This window comes from Silene latifolia, chromosome 9 (genome assembly GCF_048544455.1).
Source record: "Silene latifolia isolate original U9 population chromosome 9, ASM4854445v1, whole genome shotgun sequence".
NCBI lineage: Eukaryota > Viridiplantae > Streptophyta > Magnoliopsida > Caryophyllales > Caryophyllaceae > Silene > Silene latifolia.
The window spans coordinates 213,575,754-213,582,427 of record NC_133534.1 but is presented as its reverse complement, the minus strand read 5'-3'; the positions used below and the strand labels follow the sequence as shown (position 1 = coordinate 213,582,427).

The 6,674-nt window shown below is 40.4% G+C and overlaps 1 non-coding gene across 1 annotated transcript; it reads right to left on the bottom strand.

The window, feature by feature from the left end:
* Nucleotides 1-4,042: 4,042 nt before the first annotated feature.
* Nucleotides 4,043-4,149, bottom strand: LOC141603053 (small nucleolar RNA R71). Its single transcript, XR_012524951.1, has one exon. It is a non-coding gene; the product is annotated as a small nucleolar RNA R71 (small nucleolar RNA).
* Nucleotides 4,150-6,674: the final 2,525 nt, after the last annotated feature.

Below are 6,674 nucleotides of genomic sequence, written 5' to 3'. Positions count from 1 at the left end.
GAATGGACCCGTCGAAGGTTCGAACAACTCACGCTTCTAGACGAACGGCGACTCAACGCCTTGCACAACGTCCAGCTATACCAACGACATATACAACGGGCATTCAACAAAAAGCTCAAACCCAGAAACATCATAGAAGGCGACTTGGTCCTCAAGTCAGTTCGAGCAACACTAACCATCGATCCGGGGGGAAATTAAAAGCCAATTGGGCCGGACCATACCTGGTCAAGAAAATACTTTCGGGGGGCGCAGTGAGACTGAGTGATCTAGACGGGGAGGATTTGATAAACCTGACCGACCTAGACCAACTCAAGAAATACTACCCCTGAAACCTAACAACCAACAAACCTTGCCCTAGTTTTACAACTAGCAACCACAATATCTCTTTCAAGTGAAGTTCCTCAACGCGTTCTGATTTGAAATTAAATATTTTACCGAGTCTAAGTTACGGCACCCTGCCACGTTTCAAACGACCTTTGATCTGTCAAAGGCAACATCCATTTGCTCTCATACAAAAACACCTGAACTACGAGCATGGTTTGATTTCACCTTTTCAGGTAGATACGTAGGCAATTCTTTCTTACAGAAGAAGGATATAACCACAAAACCCAAATAAAATTGACAAAACTTTTCGAACTATGATCATGGTTTGATTTCACCTTTTTCAGGTGGATACGTAGGCAGTCGTTTCTTACACAAGAAGGATACAACCATCCCCACATACGAAAAACATCACCCATATCAACTTCAAAAAAAAAGAAAAGGAAAAAATATTCCCTTTCCCACAAAATACAAAAAAAGAAGTTTTTCTCCCTCCCCAAAAATCCCTTTCACAAGTTCAATGTTTAGGATAATTCAAACCAAATTGCCTTTACAAAATGGATGGAAGAAACAAGCGTTCACAATTTTTTTTAACGCAAGCAATCTTCTTATTTAATTAATAATGAGAAGGATTACAAATTTGACAACAAATAAAGCTAAGCAAGTCTACAACTTGTCAAAGCTAGAATGTCGACTAAGACATCTCACATAGTAAAAACTAGCACAAAATACACAATACATAGCTAGTACAACATAATAAAAACTTACAACACTAATACAACATAATAATAAAATGGGTAATGGAGGTCTTCATTCTTCCATCCTACCCTTGCCTTTTCCCTCGGGGTACATTTTCCCCTTGTTCTTCTTGTTGGACCACCTAGCATGAAATTCCTCTTCGGAACGGATCCTCAATGGATCTACAACGGCGACAGCCTCCGGTCTCTTGCATGACCCTATACTCGGCCCAAGCCGAGCCAATACACGACACATTACCTCTTTGGGACCCGAGCTTCTCCTCTTGGGTGGCCTCATTACATCCGGGCTAGCTCCATCGACAAAATCATCAAAGAAGGCACGGTTTGCCTTGCCAACCTCTCTATACTTCAAGTCAACGACCTCGTCCTTACGAGATTTTGACCTTTCCTGCAAGGTTTGAGCTCTTGACCACTTGACATAAGAGGGAGTCACCCATGTCGTGGCAACGGGGTTTGGTACCTCCCAAATCGGCCGAGTGTCCTACTTGATGTGACCATAATTAGAGCATATTTAGTCCCCGAATTAGCCTTGTTCCCATGCTTTTTAGTGCATATTTGGGTCATTTATTGTCTTTAGTCCTTTGTTTTGCATATTCTTTGAGGTTTTGTGTCCTTGGTAGAAAAGGAGTGCAAACCTTGCATTTTCATGGCAAAATGAAGCTAAATTGATTGAATTCAATGACCAAGCATCAAAGAGAAGACAAGATTAGAAGGCCTTTGTACATATTATAGTAGATGGGCAATGATGAGAAAAGATCCTTGCATCCCCGAGGAAATCCTCAAGGATTTTATGAAGAAAAAGGAAGAAAAGAAGAAAGAAAGAAGCTGTAAGACAATCCGAGCGGATTGTCCACAAGACGCCCGTCCAGCAGCCACAATCCGAGCGTCTTCCCCCTGTGGACGCACGTCCAAAACACCCCAAATCCGCCCGTCTTCCCCATCTGGACGCTCGTCCAGAATCCGCCCGTCCCGTGCCCTGGACGCCCGGATTCTCTAACAGCTATTTCGTCTTCTACAAGCTTCAAGGAAGGATGCGCATATTTTTCTAAGACCGGCGAAAAGGAGACCGGAGTCTCCCTAGAGACCGGCGATTCCTCAAGGACTTAATCGTCATTTAAGCCCTTAGTAAACCCTAATCTATGTAACTAATCCCCACTATAAATACCTCATTAGGCTAATTAGAAGAGCATGTTCTTCTTAGCAATCTCTATTGTAGTTAATATCAATCAAATCACTCTTTAATCTTGTAATCAACATTTAATCAAGTTTTAATACAAGTTTCATTTCCTTAATCTCTCTTTTGTTCATCCTTTGTTTTGGGTAATTGAAGATTATTTGGGTTATTATTGGGAGATTGACAACCTTCCAATCTATCATCAAGTACTTCTATTATTCTTTGCTTTATTATTGGAATCATTAGTAGGTATAATTCTCTTAATCCCTTTTTAATTATTGCTAATTATCTTCATTTATTCATCATGTTTCACTTTGTTGGTATGATTGACAACCTTTCTAGCATGTTCAACATGATAATGAGTGAGTAGTTTCCTTAGCTAGGGTTAATGGGTAATTAGGGGAAACCAACATGGGGGATGATTCATGCTTAATTTAATATGTTTTCATAGTTTATTTGCTTGCTTGTTGTGATCTCAACTTATGCACATGTTATGTTTGATGAAATGCGAGCCTATGAATCCTTGCATTTTTTACCCATCACCTATCTTTTCAATGAGACTTGTAAGACATAAACCAACTCGAGTCTCATTAGACCATGCATATAGTTGAGTAGGGAATATTAAGTCGACTTGTAGGTGTTGTACAATCTAATCGATTCGGCTCCGGGACCCAAACTTTCCTAGGATTGTAAGATATAAACCAACTCGATCCATCACAACAATAATTGTTTGCTTATAATTTGAGAATATGTTTGTATGATCAATTCCCATGAATCCCCTATGACCCCATGACACCCTAGTGCCTTTTATCCATTGTTTACATCCATTTTTAATCATCTTGCTAGTTTACTTTCATTGCTATTTAGTTTAGTGATCTTCTACTTCAAACCCCAAATTGTGACACCCTTAGACACCACTAGTTGCAATAGAAAATCTCATCTCAATTCTCGTCCCTTGGGATCCGACCTTTACTTGCCTCTTTACTAATTGTAGAGTTGTTTGTGAAGTTATAAATTGTGTTTTGGTCTAGGTGCTCCTAACGACAAGTACCGAAAATTAATCCTCCTCGAGAGTCCGACCAAAAATGGCGTCGTTGCCGGGGACGGTGTTAACTTGATTTAGATTTTCTTAAGTTGTTATTAGTTGTGTCTTTATTTGCCTTGGGGAAGTAAAACTCCTCAAGGTTTGTTCTAATTGTTTTCGAGTTGTTTGATATTTTGCATGTCTAGAATATCACAAGGTAACTTGTTACCCTTTGATCACGAAATTGAAAGGACTTTGACAACCAATAGAAGACTTGCTAGGAGAACTTTGAGAGGTATTGGTGAGGTTGTAGATATTCAACCAAACACTATTGAGTTCATCAACCCTTTTGCAAGAGAAGGTGAGGAGAACCCAACACAAAATCAACCCACAATGCCTAAATTCTCATCACATTCCGTACCAACCGAGAAGAACCTACCCAATGGTACTCCCACACCACAACACTTAACCGGAAATTTTATTGCCAAATCCGCATTTATCCAATTAGTCGAAAGAAGCCAATTTGGGGGGATGCCTAGTGAAGACCCTCACTCTCACATGGAGACTTTTTGTGACTATTGTGATGCGATATCTCAAACCGGTGTTACTCAAGACCAAATTCGATGGGTCTTATTTCCTTTTTCTCTAATTGGCACCGCGAAACAATGGTTGAAAGGCCTTGATAAGGCTACTCTCGGAATTGATTCTTGGAAGAAATTGGCTCTAGCTTTCTACAAAAAGTTCTATCCACCGGAAAAGACTAACATGCTAAGAGCTTAAATTACGGGCTTTAAGCAAAGAGATGAAGAATCTTTGTATGAAGCTTGGGAGCGATTCAAAGGAATTTGTCGCTCATGTCCTCACCATGGACTTAGCGAGTGGTTCTTGGTACAACAATTTTGGAACGGTCTTTATGAAGACTCAAGAAACATTCTCAACATGGGATCAAATGGAATGTTCACCGAAGTTGATGACAATCAAACTTGGAACAAAATTGAGGAAATGGCGGTCCATAATTCACAATATAGTAGACCTCGCAAGGCTTCTAGAGGAGGAAAGCATGAAGTGGACTCTATTACTCAATTGGGTGCTCAACTTAGTGCTCACATTGATACCATCAATTTGAAGTTCGAAAAAGCTATGGCTAGGCTTGAAGAAGCCTCAAAATCACCAAAGCATCATGTTAATGCCATGACGGCATCTTCATCAATCCCAAGTGGGATATGTGAGAATTGTGGAACTTTGGGACATGACCAAAGTGAATGTAGGGGAACAAGTGAATGCTTTTCAAGCATACAAGAGTGGTACCCCTTATTCCAACTATTACAATGAAAACACCAAATTCCACCCAAATATCTCATACAAAAGCCAAAATATTCAAAACCCTCAACCAACATACACCCTACCTCCCATGAGAAACCAAAATCAAAGACCCTTTTACAACCAAAACCAAGGTTACCAAAATCAAACTCCATACAATCAACAAAATGACCAAGGTTTTGATCTTCAAAAAGCGGTCCTCCAAATGCAAAAGAATCAAAAAGAGTTTTTCACTCAAATGCAAAAGGATAGTCAAGCAAAGAAAATCACCATCAACAACATCCTAGCTCACACCAAAATGTTGGAAACCCAATTGACTCAACTAGCATCTTCAAACTCACAAAGACAAAAGGGGCAATTACCACCTCAAAGTAATCCCCCAAGACATGAAACGGTTAGTGCCATTCACTTGAGAAGTGGTACAAGGTATGAAGCATCGAAGAAGCAAGTTGAGGATAAAGTTGTGGAAGCTAGTGACAAAGAAGAGATTGTGCAAAACTCCAAGGATGGAGAACCATCAAAAGAAGAAGTTTCAAAGAAAAATGAAGACAAGGCCAAGGATAAGGAGCACATTGTGATTAGACTTCCTTTTCCAAGTCGTCAAGCCAAGCCCAAATTTAATGACCAACTTGGAAAATTTATGGAGATTGTGAAGAATTTGGAAGTCTCGATTCCTTTCACGGAATTAATCAATCACGTGTCGGCCTATGCAAAATACATGAAAGACATCCTCACGAAGAAGAAGTCAATCTGGAAGCTTGAGACTATCGCCTTCACTAAGGTGAGTAGTGCAATACTTCAAGGGAGTTCACCTCCAAAACTTAAAGATTCGGGAAGCTTCTCAATTCCGTGTACCGTTGGCGACACCACGATCAACAAAGCCTTATGTGATCTAGGGGCTAGTGTGAGTATTATGCCGTACTCGGTGAGTAAAAGGTTAGGGATGGGAGAGCTTAAATGCACCAATATCACACTCCAAATGGCCGATAGATCGACGAAGACACCATTAGGGATATGGGAAGATGTTCCCGTAAGAGTTGGGAAATTTTTCATCCCGGTGGACTTTGTCATTGTTGACATGGAAGAAGACTCCAATATTCCGATCATTCTAGGTAGACCTTTATTGCACACCGCGGGTGCGGTGATTGATGTGAAGCATGGAGAGCTCACTCTAGAAGTGGGAGATGAGAGTATAACTTTCAATCTTGACAAGACCATGAGAGCTCCCTGTTTGCATGAACCGTGTTTTATGGTTGATCATTATAGCCGGAAGGATGATAGGAAGAAATCGGAATTCCAATGGAAGAAGAAAGTTGATGATGCTCCATTCAAAGAGCAAGTGAATTGTAACAAAGAGAGCTTGAAAAGCTCACCAAAGTCAAGCAATGAAGAGGATGGCCTCATTGGCCAAGACAAGAAAGTGGGAGAGTTGTCTCTATCAACTCAAGAGATATTTAGTGACCAAGTAGATGAAGTTTGTGGTCTTTGGGACAATGAGTTTGAAGGGATTTTCAATCCCTACATTGGTAATGCTATCGATAAAGACCAACATGAAGGATAACAAGGGCAAAGATCTATTGAAGATCTTTATCATGACAATGAACAAGTTTTGACTACTTCTTCAGGGTGTTGAGTAACATCAACAACACCTTGGACATGCCCCCATGACATCTCACGAAGGATGAGAGTTTGGTGGAGTCCTCTCCAAACCACCATTTGTAAATATTTCTAACTCCCTAACTCGCATTTTAATTCTTACATTGCATTTTTGTCATTTTTTGGATTTTTTATGCTTTGATCAAGATATTTATCATTTTTGAGAGAAGTGAGGGAGGGACTAATGATTTTATTGATGTGTAGTGCTTTAGCTTAGTGTGGGGATAGCAATTGCCTAGGCTATTCATGCCTTAGTAGTGCCCCTACAATGAAGAACACGGGATTTGAAGAATGAAAATGACACAGGATATGCAAGTACACGGATGGAACTGAATCCGGGTAGACTAGGAGGAATCCGAGCGTCCTTAAGGGGAATCCACTCGTCTTATGGGAATCCGGACGTCTTTTGCAGAATCCGTCC